The sequence below is a fragment of the Myotis brandtii genome, unplaced genomic scaffold, assembly GCF_000412655.1.
Source record: "Myotis brandtii unplaced genomic scaffold, ASM41265v1 scaffold432, whole genome shotgun sequence".
Lineage (NCBI taxonomy): Eukaryota > Metazoa > Chordata > Mammalia > Chiroptera > Vespertilionidae > Myotis > Myotis brandtii.
In genome coordinates, this window is record NW_005366520.1 from 1327359 (window position 1) to 1354586 (window position 27228).

General features: G+C 36.5%; 1 long non-coding RNA gene across 1 annotated transcript in view; it reads right to left on the minus strand.

The window, feature by feature from the left end:
- Window positions 1-4532, minus strand: part of LOC106727482 — an 18280-nt gene extending 13748 nt beyond the window's left edge. Inside the window, exons 1-2 of the long non-coding RNA XR_001363696.1 lie at window positions 4522-4532; window positions 1472-1478 (exon numbers count right to left, since the gene is read on the minus strand). This is a non-coding gene — a long non-coding RNA (uncharacterized LOC106727482). The remainder of the gene's footprint in view (window positions 1-1471; window positions 1479-4521) is intronic.
- Window positions 4533-27228: the final 22696 nt, after the last annotated feature.

Consider the following 27228-nt stretch of genomic DNA (forward strand, 5'->3'; position numbering starts at 1 on the left):
CTTTCAATATTAGGCTTTTATATATATAGATTTGAAAATGCCACATATAAAAAAAAAATCCCTTTATTTCTTTCATATAGAAGTTATGGCATTATTTATATCTGTTTATATTAGTTGATAAGGCTCAAAACATCTTGTTATTTGGGGTTTGTGCTAGATATTCCCACTATGCCCCAAAGGAATATTAGCTTTCATATATATAGATTTGAAAATGCCACAAATAAAAAAAATCCCTTTATTTCTTTCACATAGAAGTTATGGAATTATTTATATCTGTTTACATTAGTTGATAAGGCCCAAAACATCTTGTTATTTGGGGTTTGTGCTAGATATTCCCACAAAGCCCCAAAGAGTAGCATTAGGAAAACAAAGAACAAAATTTCTTTCTTGGAATTTTCTTGGAAACTAGGCTTATTTCCTAAAGCTCCCTCCTGTCTACAAGAGTGATTCTATCTACTTCTCCCTTTGGATCCTTCTTAATCAATTAATGAGAGCCATAGACTTTTCTCCATGGAGATATGCAAATCTTTTAAAGGGTTGTCTTGATAATCAATCCAACTTTATCTTTTTTGTTTTATGTTGAATATGATAAAACAGTGTAATTAACTCATTATTTGCTCCATGTTGAAGTACATAGTTACAACATATTTACAACTCCACCTTTAAACCTGGTATTTAAAATTACTTAATATTTAGCAACTCTCTGGTAGGTAAGATTTAAAGGTTACTATATACTGCTTTTATTGCTTGGATTTTAAAAATTGAAATAAAATTATGAATTGCTTATAAATATAAATTATCCAAATGTTTTAAAAGTCATTTTGAAAGAGAATTAAGTTTTATATTTTACTCATTGTGTCCATCTCAGTATTAAAAACAAACAAACAGACTAATAAAAAGGAGTATGGCTTATTGAATTTCAACACAATAAAACGGACAATTACATAAATGACCAGAGCAGTATTTCCCTTTCAGTACAGATAACATACTTGTTAAGTTATTAGGTTCTGGTTTTAGTCCTCTGGGTGCATATTTGAACACCACTATTCCTTGGATTAGTTGTATAACCCCTCTAAACCTTAATGACTTTAAGTGTAAAATGGACATAGTAACAGGACTGTTTTCATAGTTCTTTCGTTTTTTTGGTGGTGGAGTAGGGATTAGTTGAGATAATGCATGGGAACATTTAACACTATTTGGCAGGAAATAGATACATGCTAGCCATTTCAGTGAAATGCAAGGAAAAAAACTTTAAAAACAGGTTTCCATTAGTATCACATGTTTCCTTTCTCCACAGTTGCTGCTGGTACAGAATCCAGAGAGGTGAACAGATTTCCTCTTCCTAATAATACAGCCACAGCAACAGCAGCTGTGACTGAGGAGAAAGGAGACCTAACATCTCTTCATGAGGGAGCCCCTGATCCCACAGACAGTGTTCATTATCTGAAGGCTGTGACAGAGGTTGATAGACTAAGAACCTTGGCTGAGCCTCTGGGGATAGACAAACTGAAAGGTACCCAAGAATCAATTTCTCGTTAATCTTGAGATGGACAAGACACCATCAGCCTTCCAGAGTTCTTTTGAGAATAGGGCCACAAACTATGTTATTTTTCAACCTGGCCCTCTGGATGTATTTCTTAAGTCCCTAAGAGGTAGAAGGTTAAATAGGGAATTGCATTTAGATTAGCTGGACAAGTGAAAAAGAACAGTCCAGGATAAGTAAAATCACAACAGACTATGAAATATTTCCCAATTCGCAGTTCTATAGCAGTGTGTTGGTGTAAATATTCAGTATGACTCTGCCATAGTAGAGTGGTTTCAGAGGATGCCTGTTGTATCAGGTGAGAGAAACTTGCCTTGGAAGTTGGCAGTAAGCCGGATGGATGGAGCATGGAAGTGAAAACTTCCTCCCCTTTTTTCTACGGGGCACCCGATGCTGAGATGAGTAAATGGGTTAAGACACAAGTGCAAACTTCACACACACACTTAAAGACCTTAGAACAATTTTGGTTATTATCTCAGGGTTGCTGTAGTAGAACACATTTTTTACCTCTTTCAGAAAGTTTAGTCTTTTTACAGTCATGAGTTTCAAATTATTATGTTAGAATGCAATGTTATAATAGAATATACAGACATCTTCAAAGAGCATGTCTCTAGTTTTTTATTTGTTTCGTTGGTGTATGAGTTCTGGTGTGAGTTTTTTTTGGGGGGGGGCGGTAAATTTGTTTTTCTTGGCCATAATATACCATTAACATAAGTCTGTGCACTACTCAACAATTACCAAAATTTTTGTTCTCTCAGTTGAAATGGTTTTTAAACATTGTACTGTTGCTTTAATACTATTCTTAAGGAAATGCCTTAAGTATTAAATAAGTGAAATACCCACGTGAGTTATTTTTTAAAAGTGAGATTCAGCATAAAATAGGTATAATAGTGAGTCATGTTCAAATTTTCATAGTATAAATTGCCTGATTGACAGGTGTTATTCAGCAATTTCTTTATGAAGAAAGATGGCCTAGAGATTTATAAGATGTTTTATAGGCTAATGGCATTTTAATTTTGGAATGGAATATTTCTTTTTTAAAGATAGGGTAGTAGGCTATATTTTTAGGCTTTCCTGAGGGAACAATCCAGGAGAAGTTAATTAGAATCAGCAGTTAGGTAAGGATCTGGACCAGTGACCAGTGATGATCTACATAATTCTGATATCAGGGGATCTGCTCTTAGAGCCTTTTTCATCTATAGGTGATTAATCAGATATTTAAAGTTAATACATTTACTTGATCTCATCTAGAGAATGTATAACATATAAGAAATTATTGCAGAATTGCAAAGTTTTCTAACGTGGCTCTTCACTAACAGAGATCTTTGCTTCTGATAAATTCTTGTTTCTATTATTTAGCTGGACAAGAGTGACCCTAAATAAAAGTTTTCATAAGCTCTGAGAGTTAGGTCTAAATTCTTCCTATAGGATCTAGTATGGCATAATATGTTTTTCTTGGTTTGCAAATTATTTAGCTAAAGATTTGAATTTAATGTGCTGAAATGCGTCTCCATTTGTTGTGTGTGTGAGGTGGTGTGTGTGTGTGTGTGTGTGTGTGCGCGTGTGTGTGTGCGTGTGTGTGTGTGTGTGTGTGTGAGAGAGAGAGAGAGAGAGAGAGAGAGAGAATTTTAGCTTTCCCAGCTATTAGTTCCCCATCTATTAGTTCCAACTAACCAAGTAAGATGGTAAATAATTACAAATGATTAATAAGACTGACAGGAGCCCGACCAGTGTAGCTCAGTGGTTGAGTATTGATCTATTAACCAGGAGGCCATGGTTCAATTCTTGGTGAGGGCACATGCCCGGGTTGTGGGCTCAATCCCCAGTGTGGGGAGTGCAGGAGCGCAGGAGGCAGCCAATCAATGATTCTCTCTCATCATTGATTTTTTTCTCTCTCCTTTCCTCTCTCTAAAACCAACAAAACAATATATTTTTTAAAAAGACTGACAGGATTATTTTTTCTTTAGCTACTTTAGAGAATAACTTAAAGGGAGAAAAAAGACTTGATTAGTTTTAGTATCTGTGTCAAATACAATACTTTTACATAATCATTGCCAATATTGGTATTTGTTTTCTAAAACTGTAATCTATCAAAGGATAGAAAGGCAGCCTGGCAAAGTGGCTGGAACAAGGGACAATCCAGTTGTTTAAATTCTGTCTACCATGTTCCCCTGATGAGACCCTAAGCCGATTTCTTATTTCCACCCAAGACTTTTCCTCCGCTGTAAAGTAGAAATTATTACATGGGCCATGCTGGGAGTGTTTGCAACGTCCTGATCATTGACGAAAGGATAATGCTGAGAATGGTCCCGAGTCTCTGCAACTTCTCTCTGACTTTTGTAGGCCGGTCCTATTTCATGTCACCAAGAACTATAACATATATTACTATCTAGTACCAAGTTTTTATTCTTGAATTGCACTTATCTCTGGGTCTTCTTACACCAGTGATCCAGACTAGTAAACCAAAGAAGGGCCTGTGGAAACAGTGTGATCTGCTCTAGTATTTTCCAGATTTGCCTGCTGATAAGAATTATGTAGATTATATAGATTTCCATGTCCTTTCTTTTTTTTTCTTTTTTTAAAAAATATTTTATTGACTTTTTACAGAGAGGAAGGGAGAGAGATAGAGAGTTAGAAACATCGATGAGAGAGAAACATCGATCAGCTGCCTTCTGCACATCTCCTACTGTGGATGTGCCCGCAACCAAGGTACATGCCCTTGACCGGAATTGAACCCGGGACCTTTCAGTCCGCAGGCCAACGCTCTATCCACTGAGTCAAACTGGTTTCGGCTCCATGTCCTTTCTTTAGAGATTCTGATTTACTAGCCCTGGAGTGAGACATAGAATATATACATCAATGAAACCAATCTTGACAATAAAACTGCCATGACTATAGATGATAGATGATAGATAGATAGATAGATAGATAGATAGATAGATAAATATTAACCAGAGATCAAAATGATTTTGAGGAACAAAAACAGATCCAGAGACAGACAATCATTGATCAGAACATCAAACCTCAGAGGGAAGGTAGTGGAGGGGGGGGGTTAGGGGGAGAGATCAACCAAAGGACTTGTATGCATGCACATAAGCCTAACCAATGGACACAGACAACAGGGGAGTGAGGGCATGAGTGGGGGGACAATGGAGGGATAAAGACACATATGTAATACCTTAATCAATAAAGAAATTAAAAAATGATTTTGATAAGGCAAGTATGGAAAACATAGGAATAAGTTATAGAGTTCATAAATCCCTGTGCGACTGCACAGTGCTAAAAATACTTTCTGAGACCTAGTTTATAGGTGCCTAATATTGGTGTTAGTTCTTCTTTTCTTAATTTTGCTGATGGAATCCAGAGTATGTAAACATTAAGCAGCTAATTCCTTGCCTCATTGCTCTGCCACCTCTTAGCACTTCCTAGTGGTGTGCTGGTAACTTTTAACCACCGGCTCTCCAGAAAAGAAGCACTGATAAGAGAGGTACCCGTTCTGCCTTGGTGAGCTGGACGGAACTGTTTCAGCACCAGTCTCACATCCATCAGTTTTTCTCTCCTTGCTTTCCATCCCCTTCCCTTCTTTTCCCCTCCCCCCACCTCTCTCTCTCTCTCTCTCTCTCGTCTCAGGGGAATGAATTATTATATCATTTTTTCATTATTTTATTTTACTTCTTGTTATACGGAACACAATATGAGATCTACCCTCTTAACAAATTTTTCTTTTATGAGATATTTATTGACTCTACTGTATTAGGTGCCAGGAACCATAATAAATTATTACAATTCAATCTATGCTTTATATCTTCCCAACCTGGAAGGAAAAATGCAATTTGGAAAAAAATATGGCTATGCTGTGAATGAGTGGTTTACACTTTAGTTGAACTCCCCAGCACTTCCTGTTATTCCTCTCTTCACTTCACCTGTGTACATATTCTTTTTTGTGTATGTCCTGTACATTGCTCTACTGGTTACCTATTTTCTTTCCTCTATGTATTCTTAGCTTCTTTCTCTTTGTTGCTGTGACCAAGTTTCTCATACATTAAACATCAAGAAACCCATGCCGACAACAAAAACTACCATGATTGCATCAGATTAATATCCAATCCTGGTCTTTTACACTTAAAATTTTTGAAAGAGAAGTAGGTTCTCTGTTTATCTCCTTTTCTCCCATTCTTTTTTCTTCACCCTTTGTCATTTGATTTTGGCCCCTACCACTGTAGTGAGAGTATTCTTTGGAAAGCCACATTGCCAAATGCAATGAGAACATCAGTGTCCCTGTCTTAATGGGCTTTTCTATTGCTATTGACATGGCTAATTTATCCCTTGGCTGTCTTCTCTTATCCACTACTACGCACATTGTTGGCCTGGTTCTCTTCAGCTACCCAGCTGTTTACCTCGACTCTGACTTACCAGATTTCTACCCACTATTTCTGTGGTTCTGAAATGATAGCATGTCCCAGAACCATCTGGAAGGTTTGTTAAATCACAGATGACTGGGCCCAATATCTCTTATTCTGTAGGTCTTGGTGATGCACAAAAAAAATGCATATTTTAAACAATTTTCCAGGTGATGCGGATCCTATTGGTCTAGGAACCACACTTCAAAAATAGCTGCTCTAATGCTATCTTGGGTTCCTCTTTTACTTCCTGCCCCTAAATGTTAATATTATCTGTGATTTAGATGTGGGCTTACTCTTCTCACTTACAGACAATCTCTCTAGGTGGACTTTTACCTTTACATGGGCTCAATACTGATAAAGTCTGACTGCAAAAATGTTAGTCTCTTACAGATCTCATGGCTAGCTTCAGGTTAGGACATCCAACTGTGTGCTAGACACCTATATATGTTATGAAGGAAAACATGCCTTGCCCATGGCTAGTCAGTGGTGGAGCTGAAATCGGCAGCTAATTCTGTTTGGATCAAATGTTCCTGCTTTTAGCCACTTACTTTTTATGAGGTTCTTGTCCCTTTTATGATTGCATTAGTTCAGACCTCCTTCATCTCTGAGAAGATGAAGCCCTCTGTTTCAGGGTCCTCAAGACCATCTTCAAGTCTAAAGTTTATCTAGGAGGATTCAAAACCTCAGCATATAGGTCTATTGATGGCCATGATTTATTACAGTGAAAAGATAGCAAACAAAATCAATAAAGGTGGAAGGCATTGGCTGGACTCTAGAGGAAACCAAACACAGGATTCCAAGAGTCCTTCTCCAATGGAGTCATGTTGGACATGCGTAAGTCCTCCAGCAGTGAGTTGTAACAACATGGGTAAAATGTTGACCATGAGGGAAGCTCATTGGAGACTTATGCCCAGGGGTTTTGTTGGAGAGTGACCACACAGACACCTGCCTAAATGCATACCAAGATTCCAGTTTCCCAGAAGGAAATCATGTGTTCAGTATAAACTTTACTGTTTGTGTAGTTTATACAGTTAGCTATTCTTACCAGAGAATGATGGGAACTATCCTGAAGTCAAAATTCACACATGCCAGCTAAGGGCCAACCTTGCAAACAGGCCCTTGTAAGGATAGTTGTCTCTGGCATGTTACATTAACCCTTCTTTGTACCTTCTAATGAGCCTTTCTGTATACAATATTGTTCTCTGACATTTCCATCTCCACACTGCCTCAGAGAGGGCCATTTAAAATGCAAATATGATCTTATCCTTCCTTGGCTTAAAACTCTTTGCAGTGTATCTCCTATATCTCAATAAATGGGCAAAGGGGGATTCACTAGGAGAGATCTTTGGAATCATGATTATTATTGAAATTAATGTGTTCAGATTTTGTAATATGAGCTATCCATTCACTTATTTTAACTTTAGGACTCATAAGAGGTTCCCAATGAATGCTGTGGTTAGGGATTCCCATTATGACCACTGCCCATTTTCTGGACAGAGTTGATCTCTCTTTGCTTTGAGTTGCCTTAACAATTTAAGTTTTCCTCCCATAGCACATCACTTTTTCTTCTATATTATATTTGACTTAGTGTAGGTTCTCCTCCATATGATAAGCTCTTTGAGGAAATGATGCATGTCTCTTTTTATTACTCAAATTAATCCTCATAGCTAAATATGTAGCACTTAGCTTTTAGTAAATATGTTGGAGGAGTGAATAAATGACTAAAAATGAAAAGTAATGGTCTGTATGTTATCCTGACTAGTTATTTATCTATTTTTATGGGTGGTCATTTGTAAATACTTTTCAGATTAAAAATCCTAATAAACTAAAAGGAGATTAGTAATATATTTAATTGGAAATTAATTACAAGTCTCTAATTTTAAAAGATCTACTCATAGACTTTGATTTTTGTGAAACTATATTTAAGTGCATATTTTTTTACTCTGCATCAATTTTTAAGTAGTTAGATACTTTTATTTTCATTTTCTCCCTCTAAAACCACATTCCAGTGGAATTGTTATTTCATTAGAGCTGTGCTAAATTATATACACAGAACATATTTTTAAGATTAAGTGAAAATGGTGAATTTTTACTCAGCTAGAAAACTATGTTATTTCTTCATATCAGAAACCTAATTAGTTCTCTCAAGTGACATTTTTATATATTTTAATCAGTTAGGGAAAGATATATACTCTTAGTGTCCTAATAAAGAAAATAATCCTATCTAATAAAGAGGGAATATGCTAATTGAACCTCATGCCATCACAAAGATGGTGGCACCCACAGCCAATAATGAGGGAATATGCTAATTACTGCCCTGCTCTCAAAGATGGCAGTGCCCACAGCCAATAAGGAGGTTATATATTTTAATCAGTTAGGGAAAGATATATACTCTTAGTGTCCTAATAAAGAAAATAATCCTATCTAATAAAGAGGGAATATGCTAATTGAACCTCATGCCATCACAAAGATGGTGGCACCCACAGCCAATAATGAGGGAATATGCTAATTACTGCCCTGCTCTCAAAGATGGCAGTGCCCACAGCCAATAAGGAGGAGGTATGCTAATTGACTGCCACGCCGTCAAAAATGGCAGCGCCCACAGTTCAAGATGGCTGGCAGGGGAGGGTAGTTAGGGGCGACCAGGCCTGCAGGGGACGGCAGTTGGGGGTGACCAGGCCTGCAGGGGAGGGCAGTTGAGGGCGATTGGGCCAGCAGGGGAGCAGTTAGGTGTTGATCAGGCTGGCAGGGGAGTGGTTAGGGGCAATCAGGCAGGCAGGCAGGTGAGCAGTTGGGAGCCAGCAGTCCCCACAGGGTGATCCAAGGTATTTAGGCGGTTGGGCCTAAACCAGCAGTCGGACATCCCCCGAGGGGTCCCAAATTGGAGAGGGTGCAGGCTGGGCTAAGGGAGACCTCCCCAGTGCACAAATTTTGTGCATCATGCCTCTAGTGCAGTGATGGTGAACCTATGACACATGTATCAGAGGTGACACGCGAACACATTTTTTTGGTTGATTTTTCTTTGTTAAATGGCATTTAAATATATAAAATAAATATCAAAAACATAAGTCTTTGTTTTACTATGGTTGCAAATATAAAAAAATTTATATATGTGACACGGCACCAGAGTTAAGTTAGGGTTTTTCAAAATGCTGACACGCCGAGCTCAAAAGGTTCACCATTACTGCTCTAGTGAGACTATATAATTTGTTCATGCTAAACAATTTTTAGTGTTTATCAGGTATTCAGGAGTAACCTGTATAAATGTTCTTAGTAGTAAAATTAAGAGCACTTAGATTTGGATAGCAAAAGTTAACCAAAGAGAAGTCGATTCAGTGTGTATATATGCATATATAATTTCTCTCTATAAATATAAAATGAATATATGGATTGTTAAGCAAATGTACATACTTAGAATGATATTATCAAGACTGTGTGCTGCTGTCTTTTTCAAAATGCTACAGGCGAAATGTTAAATTCTCATATCTATTATGTGATAAAATATCTTCTGAGGATATGCCATTGTTATATGTCTGTGGCAACCATGAGCATGTTGTTCTGGCTTCACTATGGAGACGTACGGTGGCAGACCCATGTGCCATTCTAATGGTGCCTTATCTAGTCTACTGTGACAAATAATTCTACTCAGCTTGTCAGTGGTGACAGCTGAGACTTTTTGCTTAGATGCCTTGACAGTGCTTGTATTAAACAGCGAGAGCCATACAGTCCATTAAGTTTTTGTAAAATGAACTGCCTGCCCCTTGCTGTTTTGCTGATAGTGGCAGCAGTTGTAAGCTAATCCTCTCCAGTTGTGGATTGCTCGACTGAGTGCCTTCACTCATCGACAGGTAGTAGATCTCTTAGTTTTAGTAGAGTGAGTACAAGGTTGATAGCTATGATAGGCTTGGCATAATTTATGTCATAACAGATTTTCTAGCAATTGTTTACTTTAAATTAGGCTGCAGATATGTTCCTCAATAGGAGAGCACTGACTTTCTAGATGGTGAAGTGGTTGATAGTTTTTTTCTCAAGATATAATTATTTATAATCTCTTGGTGCAAATGGCATAAGCATGAGAGGGACATGTCTCTACTAACTATATCTACATTTAAGTGTGTGTGTGCATTAGTGAAAGCTAGATGTAGAGAACATGTGTTTAAATTTCAAGGAAAGTAAAAAAAAAGATTCTATATTTAGGCAAAATCAGATCATTGGAAATACGAATACCTGATTGTTTTCAAATATCTGGGGAAAATATAATTATTTTTTTCTCCTTTAACTGGATAGGAATTCCTTTAAGCTATTTCTTCATCTATTTATGTGTGTTAGGTGACATTGACTCAGCTCCAGTTCCTGGTGACTCTATGAATGAGTGATGTTCACAATGTCCTGTCCTCACCAGCCCTGCTCAGCTGCTGTAACTCATGCCCATGGTTTCTTTTATGGAGTGAATCCATCTCATATTTGGTCTTTCTCTTTCTTGCTGCCTTTTACTTTTCCCCAGCATTATTTTGTTTCCAAAGAACTCTGTTCTTATGATATGCCAGAAACAGGACAGCTTTAGTTTTGTCACTTTTGTCTCCAGCAATATATGAGGCTTAATTTGCTTCTAGGATCCACTTATTCATCTTTCTGGTGATCCAAGGTATTTGTAGAGTGCTCCTCCATCACTGTATTTCAAATGAAACCTTCCTCATCATCCATATAGTTGCATTCATATAGTAATTGGGAATTCGAGGGTGTGGATGACCTTAGCAATGGACTGCAATGACACATCTTTGCTCTTGGTGATCATCCCTAATTCTTTATTGCCGCCCTCTGAGTCTCAGACTCCTTTGAATATCTTGGTTGCAGTATCCACTTGAATTGATGACTGAGCCAAATAAGCAAAAACTTTAATAATTTCAGTGTCTTCATGGTCTACCTTCAAGTTATGTCTTCTGTAGTCATTATTTTTGTCTTCTCTATGTTCAAATACAGTCCTGCTTTGGCACTTTCTTCTTTCATTTTCATCAAAACTTGTTTGAAAAAAGTTTCATTTCAGTATTCTGCCAGTAAGATGGGATCATCTACATATACCTTGCATTATTGATATTTTAAACCAATTTTTACCCCTATTTCCTCTGTGTCTGGCCCAGTTTATTTTTTACTGTTTTATTTCTTTTTTGTTTTTTGGTATAATGTTTTGTGTACAGATTAAACAAATAGTAAGAAAAAAATGCACCTTTGTCTGACACCTTGGCCTATAGAAAACCATTTTGTTTTTCCACATTATATCTCGACAGTGACTTCCTGTCCACAACACAGGTTACACATCAGAACAGTTAAGTGTTGACTAAGCCACAGCCTTTTCTTTCAGGGTAACCCATGGGTTTTTTCATGATCCACGCAGTCAAAGGCTTTACTGTAGTCTGTAATACATAGATTAACCTTTTTCTGAAAGTGTTTGGAGCACTCAAGTATCCAACCAATGCTTGCAATTAGGTCTAGAGTGTCCCTTATTTTTCTGAATCTAGTTTGAACATTTGGCCTTTCTTGCTCTATATAAGGTAGACAACTTCATTGCATCACCTTTAGTGTCACTTTGTGTGGGAAATTAGAGCAATAGTCCTATAGTTACTATACTCCTTGGCATCTCCTTTCTTGAAGATCAGGATGTTTTTTGAATGTTTCCAGTCTGCAGGTTACTGTTTTGTTTTCCATATTTGTTGGCATGTTTTTATTACGATTTTGACAGATTCAGTCTCTGTGACTTGGAATATTTCTATTAGTATCCCATCTACTCCTTGTGATTTACTTCTTCCCAGCACTTTCAGGGCATCTTGCGCTTCACTCTCTGGAATTATAGGTTCTTCCTTATAGAAATTGTCTTCAAAGGTATCTGTCATCCTTTAGACTCTTCTGTTTAGATTTTCACCTTCCCTTTATTTTCTCCTGGTCAGCTATTATGCTTCTTTGTTGGATGTTCAGCATTTGTACTCAGGTATCTGTCATCCTTTAGCCTCTTCTGTTTAGATCTTCACCTTCCCTTTATTTTCTCCTGGTCACTATTATGCTTCTTTGTTGGATGTTCAGCATTTGTACTCTAGGTTTGAATTTCCCTTTTATGTCTTGAATTCTGTCAAAGAGATCTTTTGTTGTTCCTTTTTGTTCCCTTCTGTCTCCTTACATTAACTATTGTAATATTTCTCTTTATTTGTATGTTTTAGTCATTGTAAAGCTGTGTTCAGGTTTCTAAACTTGCTTTTATCACCTTTAACTCTCGTCTCTCACCTGTTTTTAACAATTTTTAGTGTTCTTCTATTATCCATCTCAATTTTTCTTGCCTTTTTACTTCCGGCATTGTCTTTTCACATTCTTCCCAAATAATATTTCTAGTTTCAGTACACAGTGCTGCTTCTCAGTCAATTAAATTTACCCGTGCAAATCTGTTTTTTATGGAGTCTTTAAATCCATTAAGAATGCTATTTACATTACATTTTGGCACTACAAATATTTTAGTGCCCTTCTTCAGCTTTACTCTAATGTTTGATATTAACAGTTCATGGTCAGTACTACAATCTGCTGCTGCTCTTGTTTTGGCAGCTTCTCCATCTCCTGCTTCCACTTACACAGCCTATATGATTTCTATATTGGCCATCTGGTGACATCCATGTGTACCGTCATCTGTTCAGTTGTTTGAAGCATGTGTTTGTGATGGACAAGTTGTTGGCTTTGCAGAAACACACGAGGCAATTGACTGCTTCATTTCTGACCCTTCGTCCAAATTTCCCGACAACATTTGATTCTGCTTTATTTTCTACTTTTGCAGTCTAGTCACCTATGTTGACCAGCATGTCTTGTTTTGGTGTGTGACTCATTTCTTAGATACTTGCATAAAAGCTCTCAACTTCATCTTCTTCAGTCTCTGTAGTTAGAGCATGGAGTTGGATAGTTATGTTAATAGGTTTTCCTAGAAGTCTAATTGATGTTATTTAGTCAGTCCTTGTGTTACAGTTTCTAATTGCCTGTGCAATGCCTTGCCTCAGTATTAAAGCCTCTTTGTTTCTTCCAAGTTTGTCATTTCTAGAGTAGAACACTTTGAAATTGTCTGACTAGAAATGTCCCATTCCAGTCTATGTTAGTTTTTTAACACCACACACTGCAATGCTTGGACATTCTATTTTTTTGCTTTGCAATTTCCAGTTGACCTTGTTCTGTGCATCTTCCATTCAAAGATCTGAGTGTGTGTGTTGTCTGGCATTGTACTTGCCTTTCACCGTGTGCACATCAGCTCGTCAATGTGCTTTCTGCTTTGTTCATTTTGTTGTTAGCGACAATGCTGTTCATACTTGTTCATTGCACTTTCTCAGTAACTGTTTGAGTGCTTTCTGACCTGGGAGTTGCATGTTTCAGCACTAGCTCATCTAGATTTTGGACTGTCTCATCATAGAGTTTTCAAGATAAAACATACAAACAAAAAAACAAAAAGAATAAGAAAACATAGCAGTGGTTACCATTAGCTTCTGCTGTTCAGTGTGTGAGTCCAAACCTTATGTTCTCAGGTCCATAGTGTCTCAATCACCAAACGCCTACACGATGTAAGCACCCCTGCAGTATTGCACTTATGCATTGTATTAAACTGTATTATGCTCTCATGTTCCTTTATTTATTTTCTTCACAGAAAGGTATAAGTGTGATAATCCTTCTCTAGGTGTTGCAAATACCACTTTTCTAAACATATACCTTAACTTTGTCTTGAAAAGCCAATAAAAGCTGTGGTGCTCCAAGTTTAGGCAGTTTTAATATCCTACCTGGGCTCACTGGACATTACAGTGATGGAAAGATAAGTTGTTTACAAGTTTGAAAATTAATTTTGATTGAAGTTTAGAAATCGAATTCTTTAAAGAAATTGCATATAGGGATAGCATATTCATTATAGTTTTCTGGTTATTTTTCAAAAAAAGTTAATGTAAGTTCTTATAATATACTAGTATAATATAATAACCCCTTATAATGCCTCATTGGGTATATTATGCCCAACAGCACTTCGGTGAAATAGGAAAGTTTTGGTTTGGTTTTGAAACACACTTTTGTGGATGTTAGTAATTATATAGATTTGGGAATTAATTTGCACCCTTGTCCCAAAGCTTTTTGATCTCTAGCATAGGATAAAATACATTTTGGTTGTATATGAGAAATTCTTAGAATATTGTTATTTTTGTTCCAGATTACATATATTCTTTCAGTTAATGTTCTAAAGATGAGGAAGAATTTTATTCAGCTGGGTGGGGGAGCTTTTATGCTATAATAAAACTGTTCTCCAGAATGGAATTAATTAACTCTTCAATGAATAGCCAGCAATTAGAGACCCAAAAGCAGTAACCTTACAAATAACTTAGTGCTCTCTAATAGTGCATTTACCTCGTGCAGGTGACTATATCCTGCTGTAGCCCATTTTGCAAGCAAGGTTTTCCTAGGGCAAGAAAAACTAACTTTATTATTGTAGGAGAAGTGAATGTTTTTGTTGAGTGAGAAAGTGACTCAGAAAAGGCTCACCCACAGGTCCACCTGCGTGTTAATTGGGAAGACGCTGTTAGGTGACTATAAAGAATAAAATGTTTACCCTTTCTTTTAAGAGAGACTGGAACTGTCCTTCTGTCAGTGACTAGAAAGCCATCTTCTAGTGAAGGGCAAGACAACATCCCACAATCTTCCTGCCTCAGCCTTTTCTGCCGATGGTTCACTTGAAATGTTAGTGTGCCAGCAACTGACAGAGGTGCTTTTTCTCTCTCCACTCCTTCCATTAACAAAAATAGATAGGAAGACACAGGGAACTCAGGAAACAGTCGCAAAGAAGTAGTCCCACCACAGAGAGGATTTAGAAGAATGCCCTCTGGGGTATTAAAGAATAATTTTTTAACTTCGTATGAGCCCAAGGAAAAACTGTGGGAGGATTTGGTTTGCTCTTCTTGGGCATCTATATCACTGATTATATTAGCAAAGCTTGTGCCACGTATAACTGACATTTGACCTCAGTTTCTCTCTCCCATCCCTTCACCTCCTCCTGCCTCTCTTCGTCTCAAACTCTCTTTGTCTCTCTCTCCTACTATTAACCACATCTGGGATCTGTGCTAGGATATTAAATAGACATTTGAAAGTAAGATTTATACCTAATATGTAGGAGGCACTTAAAATTGCTAGATAACTAAAATTGCTAGAGGCACTTAAAATTGCTAGAACACATGGAAGCATAATCTTCTATAGTACATTGAAAACCTTCTGTGGAACCTTAACCCCAAAGCACAGAAATAAATTGAAAAGATATATGTTGCACTTATGTCAGTTGTTTAATAAAATCATGTAAATCACATATTAGTACAAAGGAACTAGTTTCCACTCAAAGAGTACCTAATTTCACCTCCAGTGCACAGATGTGAGTCTCAGAGTATTTACAGAATGTCCTCAGGGTACATAACGTAGTATTTGAGATTGCAAATGTAGGGAGAACATGTTTGTTAACCACATAATAAATCAGATGGGAAACGTGAAATGATCATTAACTTTAGCACTGTTTTTTATTGGGGGATTTATCCCAATACTTTAGATTACACTTAAGAAAGCAACAGGATATATGAATATTTAAATATACGGTGGTTTAAAGTGAAGTTGGGAGTCAAGTGAAGATTGTAACATTGTACTTTATTGTTTTTAAATTAAGACTAGCAATGCCATTATTTACAGAGGCTCTGAGTGATGGCTGATTGTTTATATATCACCTCAGAGTACTTCTGTGGAGTTCTGGGACAATTCATTCAGAGCCATGCTGAATTGAAGCTGGGAATTGCAATTACTGGTACCAAGGGGTGTGTGTAGACTCCCTCATAGTATGAAATAGGAAACTATCTCCTGTTCATGTCAGTCTCCACAGTACACACTGGTTGGTTATTAAGTCTGATGTCAAAATAACACAAATTCCCTTCTCCACCGTTGAGCTGTTTGGGGACTGCCACAAAAGTAGTTACTGGAAAGTCTCCCCCTAGGAAAGCCTGTGAAGTCAGTGCCAGCTGCTCCTACGATGGAGAAGGGGATTCCCGAAACAGTCAGATGTTCCCCAGGATAGAAGCATACCTGGCTTCACCTCCTGGTGTCTCGGCATTCTTGATAACTTATATAGAAAGTTAATATTCCAATATACACACGTTTAGATTTTTGTGTGTTTAATTGTATATACTTATATCATATGCGATATAGTCTTAGTGTTCATTAAATATTAATACTCATTGTGAAAAAAGTAAGCATTAGTGGCCTCAATATCAAGGGTAAATGACTAAAATAATACAATTTGAAGTTGTTAATTGACTTTAGTCATTTAACTTCTTTGGGGGTACCAAACGTCCTGCAAAAACTGAGGACTACAAAGATAGTTATTGCATTAAAGCAATAAATCTAATGGGGATGACTTTTAGTCAACCGTTTAAACTCACAGAGAGGGTCAACTTGGTTGACAAAATGTGGTCTACTTTTTCTTACCTAACTCATAATATTTTGGGATACTTATAAAAATAATTTAGCATTTAAAAATAAATTATGTCTGCTAGGTGTCAAGCTCTGTGCTACTGTGTATCTTACAAGAAACACTAAAAACAAAAATAAGTCATACATTTAGTCATTTAAACATTAAGTCTTGTTTGAATTAAGGTTTTGTGTGTAGATAGAAACTTTTGGACATTTGCAGACATATTGTACAATTCAATCTAAGAAATTGTGTAGTAGTAAAAATTCTTCTTTACTGGAAAAGAAAAGAATCATATGAGGATTATTTTTTCCATTGATTTTCTAGAGAGAGTGGAAGTTAGGAAGGGAGAGGGTGAGAGAGAGAAATATCTATGAGAGAGTTGCATCAATTGGTTGTCTCCAGTATGGGTCCCCACTGGGGCCAGGGATAAAACCTGCCACCCAGGTATGTGCCCTTCATCAGGAATTGAACCTACAATCCTTTAGTGCCTGGGGCCTATGCTCTAACCACTGACAGACACCAGCCAGGGCTGGAAAATATGTTTTATGTAGCACAGGATTATTTGACCCTCAATCTGCCTTTGGGAAGTAATAAAAACAAACTGTACATAAATAATCAGAATCCAAAGGAGGTCATCCTGACATTTTTAACTAGATCTACATCTACCCAGTAATTTTTCCTTCTGTGATAGATATCAGTGAAGCCTGATGTTCCCTGGAAGGTTAGATGAAACAGGCATCTGAGATTCTGCATAAAAAGCTACTATTTAGCAGTTGCAAGAATCTAGGCTGATTATCCAAGGAGAATTTATTAAGTGGGTGGGGAATGGACCTATATTCTTTTTAATACAATTTAAATATCTGTTAGTGTAACTATGTTTATACACTTTAAATCTAGATATAGGCTATAGAATATCTAAGAAGGAAGTTATCACATGTGAACTTGTCTTTTAAAATGGATCATCATGAGCTATTTTCCCTCTCCACTGAAGTTAAGAGGAAAGCATCTTAAATTGTAGAGGAAGACACTTGTTTACTAGTTTAGACACAAAGAAGGAATTCTTGATAGCATTAAATCCAGAACTGGCTGGCTATCAAAGAGGTTTTACATTTTTCTTCTTTGTGCCTTTTAAGAATGCAGTAGGTAGTAACCCCACATGGATGGTTTGGGTGTAGTCATTTCTTGAAGGGTATATACAAATGATTTCCCGAGGTCAGTACTGCGCCATAATTCTGTGCTTTCATTACCCGTTTTAAAATTTGTTCCATAAATTGCTTGTCCACTTCTAGTAAATGGCTGTATTTCCTAGAGAGAAGGTTGAATGAAGATTCTTATAAATTCAGTGATGCTATTGTGGAAAGAGGTGTGAGCTGAGTATCAAATTATTAAATTCTATGAACTCTCCATGATCTCCATCCACTGGGGCTTTATAAATTTTTATTCTCTGTGTTTAATTAGGTATCCCAGACATAAATTAGATTTTTGTTTACTATAACACAGCAGTACCCAAAGGGAAAGGGTTTTGAGTTAAAGCAGTTATTTCCTGCCCTAAGGACTATATGAACCAACAATCTTAAGACTCAACCTTGAGTTGATGTACTGAGAGATATCAAGAAACACATGGACATTTTTGCAATATTATAGTCCAAAACAAACCCTTAATATCTTTCCATTTTTATTGAACCAAATATTTTTTTAATTTTTTAAAAAAATATTGACTTGAGAGAGAGAGAGAGAGAGAGAGAGAGAGATTTGTTGTTCTATTTCTTTTTGCAGTAGTTGATTGATTTTTGTATGTGCCCTGACTGGGGATTGAACCCACAACCTTGGTGTATCCACATGGCGTTCCAACCAACTGAGCTACCCTACCAGGGCCACGAGGAAAATCTTATAAAGTTTTCTTTACAGCTTCCATTTTATTTGGTGATCACAACAGAATATAAATTCAAAAACACCTTAAATGTTTTCATATAACTCTATAAAAATATTGTTTATGTTCTAATCTACATCATGACCTAATTCTTATAAGTATTATCTTAGTTATCAGAACAACTGTTAAAAGAAAGTTTCTAAAGCTAACAATTGTTAGTAAAACTAGTCACAGCAAAGGATATTTGAGAAACTAAAACAGTACCTTTGCCATCCAGTGCGTATCCCAGAACACTTACAAATAAATAATGGTGCCTTACTCTATTTAAAAAAAGTAATGCAGAGATGCTTCAAAACAAGAACAATTGCTACCTTTTCCGACACTCTGGCCAAGGTTGAAGCAGAAGCCATCCCTCATAGATATTAAAATTAGATTTATGCCAGTGTTTACTAATGGGACACGGATGGGTAAATCACATTACGTCTACCCTTTTGTTACAGATGTTTGGACATACTGTTTAAATTCAAATATGTATTTTCTCTTTAAGTGCTCTGAGCAGGGTGTTCATTTATACATTATATTTGAAATTAGCTTGAACACGCTTTCCAATACCAGCCACCTGAGTTTTCTTGACTTTTCAATGTTGCCTTTCTATCTCTCTGCATTTACAGTTGAAAAGTTGATGCCAAATTTTATAAAACCTGTTCTCTTCCATGCTGTGATCCTCTATGCCAACAATCTCCCTGGAGCGGGTGCTTTTTAGTAATAAGCCCTGAAAATGGGAACCGATAATGGAAATCCTGGCAGCCCCTCATACAAAGGGGTGCTAGCCTGTGCTTCCGTAATTAGGAATGTGATTAGAAATAAGAGATGCTTTTGGTCTTCAATTCCAGGCCATGAAATGAAGGGCTTTGAGTTTGTCTCAGTTTTGGCAGGCAGTGAATTTCAGTCACACTGCAGCTTTCTAAGTCTAGTCACAAAGCGCCTGCACTTCGAATTTGTTTTCCAAACAAATAGTAACTGTGCTTTCTTATTCTGCTTGTAACCAGAGCTTCATTTTTAAATATAGTTATTTCCCTGCTTGTCTTCTTCATGTTTTCAGGCTTTATTCTCTAATCTCTCCCCGCCATTTCCAGAGTCGAATTGTTTTTCCGTCTATGATATAAGCACAAAATGACAAAATAATAACAATACTATTTACCAAAATACTTATTGTATACTGTGTACTGTACTTGGTGAATTACACGTATTTCTCATTTAATTCTCGTGTGAGTCTGATGACGGTCTTACTGCCATCATCCCCATTTTTATAAATGATGGGAGGAAAGTTACATACTTAAAGAGTATTCTAGTTCATATTCTCTATCGCTGTGCTCTGTCACCACCCTTTATTACAAAGTGCCCATCTAAGGATAACTGTTTTAATTAACCCAACATTAGTCCCCATTGTCATTCATTCATATTCATCCTCTTTCATTTGACAAATATTGACGCCTACTATGTGCTAGATATCGTGTAAGTCTCTGGGGATGCAAACATGAATGAGTCCAGTCCCTGCCCTTGAAATGCTTACAGATCAATGAAATAAATGTCAATAGTGCCTAAGACAGTGGATACCAACCTGTGCACCAGGCCATTCCAAGTGCTGCAGCAGATCCACAGGGTGCTGCAAAATATTACAATTTTTATGTCAAACACAGCAACATTTACTGTATATTACCATGAACTACTTTCAATTTATGTGCTTTTTTTCAAATGGCTACTAAATTAACAAATACTTCTTGAGGTATTTAGAGATGACCTTTAAAAAATTAGAACTATTCAATATTTCTTTTGGCTAGAATACTATGAAAAAAAAATGACGAAGGACACCAGGGACAGCGAGAGTTTGGGAATCTCTGGCCCAAGGAAAGCAGTTTGATATTTCCATCAGAAAAATGTAAAGACTCCAATAAACAGAACTGAACTAGGGAACAATTATAGAAGCTTAGGATTCAGAAGAACAAACTGGGACTGTGAAACTGATTTTGAAAGTGATATCAAAATGGGTACACAGAAATACTTGTATGTTGTTATCACAAAGATATTTAAATACATCTAATTTAAATGAGCTTGAGTGGCTTCTGGATCATAGTTAATGGGAAATCAAATTATAAAAGTTTTTAAGACATAGGACAAAATGCTTTTCTTTTAGGGAGCTAATTATATGATTTGGCTTATGTCTAAATAATAAAAACATAATGGGCCATCAATCTTATTAATTTGAAGATGACATAGATGACATTTTTTGATGCTTTATTCCATTGCTTTTAACCTTAGGCAAACTGAATGTACTGAAAAGGAAGAGCATATTATGCTGTCACTTTAAGAATATATGATTATAGCATCTCCGGGATGGGTAGACATCTCATAGAAAAATAACTGTAAATCTGAGGGAGGGATGTGTTTGTCAGTTCAATCTCTACACTCATCTAGTCTTCTATGGTTCAGAATTGCTGCAAGCTTCTCTAGTAATTTGAGGCCTGGAGCATGTTGAAATTGCTAGCAACGTTCCCCTTGTTACTTTTTTCATGAAAAGATGATTATGTGATGCTAAGAGGATTTGTTGACAAGAGGGAGAATTTTTATTGCACAAGTTTGCTTTCAAGGAAAAAATTAAAAGAATCAATGAAAAATAGCAGTTGGATCATTTTCTGGAAGATTAGAGAGATTACCACTGGGACTTGCTCCCATTATCTCAGAGCTAAGACTTAACTATACTTTTCATATCACCACGTGAGGGAGTGAAGGATGGGAAAATATGAGTAATCCATTAGGTAGAACTGAGATAGGAGAAAATAATATTCATAAAATATATGATTACACACAGGGTGGCATTATAAACAGGCTGCTCTGATTAATCAAAGATCTGGACTCAAACATTGTTTCTGCCATTTATTTAGAAATATGACCTTTAGCTTATTGCTTAACCTTTTCGGGCCTCAGTTTCCATACTATAAAACAACATTGTAGGATGGAGTAAATGAGACAACATAGGTTAAACATTTACAACAAAGCCTTGTATATAATAAACTTATCAGTCACATTTGAATGCTATTAAAAGAGTGACTGATGAGATGTACAAGTTATTTTTTCTCGCATTATAAAAAAAATACAGGAAGGTTGCAGTGCTTATCTGGTAAGGTAACTTCCATAATTTCATTAGCATTTTGCTTTCTGCTTCACTATCCTTTGGCATAGAAATATTAATATCTCGTCCTGGCTCAAGATTGTACAGAAGAAGGGGAAAAGAAAAAAAAAACCACAAACAACAACAACAACAAAAAAAACAACAGAAAAAAACATATGACAGCTGTCTTTGCTCCTTCAGATGAAGTTTTCTGGGATTTGGGGTCAAAAGCTAAAGTGAACTTTAAGTTTGTACCTACTACACAGTCTTCCAGGAAATGCCACCAACTGTATATGATTTCTTTTATACCTTCAACAATTTTGAATGTTATAATTGATTTCACCTTTATCTGCCTGATATGGAAACCATTATTCTAAGTTCCATTCTTTGGATATAATGAGACGAAGCTACATTCTATTAATTGACCAGCATTTTTATCAGTTACCTGTGTATAATTGTATCTTTTGCCTGATTTTCTGTTAGTATGCTATGGTTTTATGGTTTATAAAAGTTCTTTGTGTATTAGACCCTTTCTATCAATATTTCCCCCCTTTGTATTTCCACCTTTTTTAGTTTTAAAGCCTTATTTGTACTAACCATTTTCCACACATCATAATGATTTTTTAAAAAATATGTTTTTATTAATTTTTAGAGAGAAAGGAAGGGAGAGGGATAGACAGATAGAAACATCTATGAGAGAGAGAAACATCAACAATGAGAGAGAATCATTAACCAGCAGCCTGCTGCACACCCCCTACTGGGGAACCAACCTAGACATGTGCCCTGGCTAGGAATGGAACCAGCAACCTCTTGATTCATGGATTGATGCTCAACCATTGAGCCTCAGCAGTTGAGCACTGGGATTTTTAAAAGTAGTTAAATATGTTATGGTTAAATATATCATAATAGTTAATACTTTCATGGTCGTGGAACAAGTTTAGAGGGGTTTTTATCACCAAAGAGTATACAAAGTATTTGCTAGGTTATTCAGCATTTTAAGTTTGAGTATCTCCAATGATATTTTTTATCTTCCTGGAATTTGTTTTGCTGGAATCAGTAAAGAAAGTAATGATAAGTGCCAGTTTTGCTTTCATTTTTTCAATTAGAGACCTGGTGCGCGAGATTCGTGCACGTGTGTGTGTGTGTGTGTGTGTGTGTGTGTGTGTATGTGTGTGTGTGTGTGTTCCTCAACCTAGCCTGTGTCCTCTCCAATCTGGGACCCCTCGAAGGATGTCTGACTGCTCGTTTAGGCCCGATCCCGGTGGGACTGGGCCTAAACGGGCAGTCAGACATCATTCTCACAATTCAGGACTGCTGGCTCCCAACCACTCGCCTGCCTGCCTGCCTGATTGCCCCTAACCACTCCCCTGCCAGCCTGATTGATGCCTATCTGCTCTCCTGCCAGCCCGATCACCCCTAACTGCTCCCCTGATGCCCTGGTTGCCCCATCTGCCCTCCCCTGGAGGCCTGGGTCCCCCCAACTTTCCTCCCCTGCAGGCCTGATCTCCCCAAAATGCCCCCTCCCTTTCAGGCCTGGTCCCTCCCAACTGCCCTCCCCTGCCGGCCATCTTGTGTCCACATGGGGGCGGCCATATTGTGTGTTGGGGTGATGGTCAATTTGCATATTGCCTCTTTGTTAGATAGGATAAACATTCAGAATTCTTAATACTAATTTCTGAATAATGGTCTTATTCCAGATGACTTGAAGGACACATTTTATCAAATATAATTTACCTCTATACTTGATAAATAAAATAAATGCGGACTGTTAAAATGTGGATAATGGACAAAAGAGATTCATTCATTCACAGAACTATTAGTCTCCCTCTTCTTTTACGCATTCTTTCATGAGTGCAGTGCTGATTTATTAAGAGCTGCTCAGTAATAGACAGTTATGGTTCAGGATCTCTGACCCCAGAAATCTCAAAATTGAGGCCACTTATATTTATATGCAAATTAAAAAATATAAATCTATTAGAGATCTATATTGTGATATAATATTAGAATAATGAAGTGATGAATAAATTATTTCAAGAAGTTTGTAAAGAGAAGTTTTGTTCTTACATTCTTGTTAAAAAGAGACTTTCATTCCTCAAGTATTTAAATATACAGGTCATTGAGTATTGGTGTTAAAAATTATATTAACTCCAACGCTTATTTTACATATCAGAACACTGTGATACACAGAAATTAAATGGCTTAATCAAGGTCACATCTTGAGTTCACATTAAAACCTGGATTACCAAATGGTCCTTCCATTTAGGCTTATCAAGTTATTTCCATAATATGAAAAAAGATTCATGGCAATAGAGCTATTTTTGCTTCTTCATCTTCTAACATTTTGTAGCAAGATTACATTATTTTGAGAGCTTACCATGTTTAAATGTGCATTATAGAACTCTCTGTTCTCCCATCTCCCATCTCTCTCCATTCTCATTAAAGGATTTTCTCTTCATGTTTATCATTTCTCTTCACTGTCAGATTCTGCCTTTTATATACCCTGATTATAGACCTTCTGTAGGGAAACCAACAGGGAGAGAAGACTCATTTTTTTCTTTCTATGTTCATTTGTAAGAGTTCTGAAAGTTAGTCTTAAAATATCTGCATGGTTGATGATGAAAAACAGAGACAAGACAGACAGGATTATAAACGTAATAGTTTTAAAACATGTATTAAATCCTACTAAATAAAAATTAAAATAGTATCTTTCTTTAGTCAATCACTAGTATCTACTGCACTGCACATCATTATCCTTATCACAGAAATAAATGAACATGCAGATGAAGCTATAATGTTATGTTTATATTTAATAAGTTGGCCTTCTTTGCTGTGTTAACAAAGATTGGAAAAAGGGAGGCATTATTATTAAGGTCCTAAATGAGTCTGTAGTTGATTAATTAGTGAAGTAAGACCTTTAGTTGCCATGCCCTTAAGATGAGGGCCAAACAAGTGCTAAGAGCCGTTTATCTCTTGAAGACAGCACCAGTGTTTCAGAATAGAGAAAAACAAATAGCTTGATCATTGACTTAAACACTTGACTTTTAAGGTTTATTCTATTTAATTCTGCTCAGTAATTCTTTAGTGACATTGTCAAGCACTCTTTTAATCCGCACACAATGTATAAAGAGTGTAAAACTGAATTTTACGATCAGAATACTCTTGAACTTAAATTTTATGCTGTGCTATATTCATAATACAATTTTAATAAAGGGTAGATTCTGAAAAAAAAACCAATAATTTTTCAGGAAGGTATATTCTCTTAGATCCTAAATCTGACATCATTCTGCCCTTTTTGTATTACATAGGGTACCTTTCTCTAGGGACTGTCCCTCATCTCCCTTGTGGGCTGCTGCCCATGGGATTAGCATTCCCTTCTTATGCATTTATATATGTGTATGTTATGGAGACTATGTGAATCCTGTGCACGTGAAGCCAAAGTTCACATAAGCATGTAGTTCTTGATAAGTGGGCAAGAAAATGAGCAATTTCACCCTGGACCACAAGTGACTGATTAGCTCTGGAATTCTGAACTTGAAAGGATAGTTATTAGCATAATGCTATGCATAATAAGTGTGGTGGATGTCACTCTACAACTTTCAATATGATATGCCATTTGGGACACTTTTGAATATATTATGGTATAGTGGTTACTTTTTAATTAGATTTTCCTATCGTATAAATGAAAGGTAATGCATTATGTGTGTAATGCTTACTCATTTAAAAACCAAACTACATATTTCTGAAACACAAATATTATTGTAATTTTTCATTTTGTTGGTTAAAATAAAATATTATATAAAACACCATTAAAGTATGACTTTCATTATTAATCATTTAGTAACTTGCCCTGAAGTCACTGCTTAGGAATTTAGTAGGTATTTTGCCTTTTCAGGAAGACGTAAAGGATTGCTCTTTTATTAAAGTACGTAACAGCTCTTGGGTTATCCTTTTTGGAGAAAACCTGATGCATATTTTACCATCACTCATAAAATGTTAAAATAAATTTTACAAAAATTGTGTCCCAAATTTCCAACTCATTTAAAAGCTAATATAATTCTGCATAAATCTGTAATACATGATGCTTATACAATTTATCCTCACTTTTCCTGATATTTTTCAAGTTCAAAACAACAGGAATGGAAGAAAATATTCAAACATTTTGATCATATTCACTTTCCTTTTCCAGCCTTTCTCTTTAATATTCTTCACCACTACTATTAGCAAGATTTTGACATATTCCAAATGTGGTGTAAAAGAAATAGATCAGTGAGAAGAGAGGAGGATAGACAAAAATGATTACATTAATTTCTTCAGTGGCTCTGTCTGTTTACTAAATAATTTGTTAACTGAAAATTGGAGGAGAATTGAAACCAATATTAGAAGCTGTAGCTTATCTCTAGAATATTCTTATGTTGCCTGTTTTACAATCAGGTCCCTTGGACTTTAGGTGGGATGCACCAACTCATAAAGCTAAATGAGTCTTCCTAGTAGAACTTCTTTGGACTCAGTTATGTAATTTTCAGTTTTCCTGGGTAAAGACTCAGTTCATTCCATTTTTTTTTTTACTTTTATGAGGTTTGGGTTTATTTTGGGTCTGTTGTACACCCTCCTCTCCCACTCCAGAAGAGCTTACCTGGCATGATAGTCTTTTGTGTGACTAATAAATTCTAGGGAGTAACCATTCTCAGCTCCCAAAGATTCTCTGCATATTGTTAACATCCTTTATTGGACAGGTTCTTTGTTTCTCTTGGTTACATATTCTTTACTATATCTGGTCAAATCTTCTACTTTATTTAATAGTGTCATAAAGAGTACAAGATGCATTTAGATACAAAAGAATAGACTGAATGGTTCAGGAAAACTCTTCCTAAAAAGTTATTCAACTGTATTTACTATAAAATTCTAGTTTTAAAGTCCCCACGAATGTTACCATAACTTTGTCACTTTAGTCCGGGGGAGTTATGAGAAGAAAACAGTCAGCAGGAGAAGTAGGAGCCTCTGGATGATTATTGATTCTTTCACCCTCCTTTCGGCTAAAAGATTTTCTTTGAAGTAGATCCTTTCTGAACTTCACCATCTCTCCCTGTTCTGGCAACGGCAAAATACGTTCTCCTCCTCAAGTTCCTCAAATGCTGATTAAACATGTGGCTCTGATTGTTGTTTGAAAGCAGGGTGGAGGGTGGGAGGGGAGAATAGCAGATATATATGTGCTGTGTGTCATGGGAAATTGAATTACTCGATTTTATTTTTAAAATGGGCCTGAGGTAGATCAATAAATAAAAAATAAAGGAAGTAAGACTTAGAGAATGAATGGGTGTGATATTCAGTCTGTATGATATGGAGTTTGAAGACTTAAAATAGCGGTTGTTTTTCACTAGTTTTTCTTTTCAAATAAAGTCCTTACATAAGCTTAAATATTGTGTGTAACTTACTTTCTCGTGTCAGCAATGTTTCATGACATTCAGGTTACTGGCTATGAGGGAAACTGGCTGCGACATCTGTCGGCACGTTGGTTCCCAGGGTTGACGCAGATGGTCTGCGCTGGTCCCTGCTCTCCCTCCCCACTCCGCTGTGTCCCTTCCAAAGCTGCCTGACCTTCTAAAAGAAGACCAGTTGTGAAGGGTATTTAAAAGGTGTATTCGCCTGATATAATTTCTATATGTTCACAACTTACTCAAAGATATATAAGTTTATAGAATAAATAGACAAACTTGGGTGGTGGGATGGCTCCTTTTCCACAAGTAC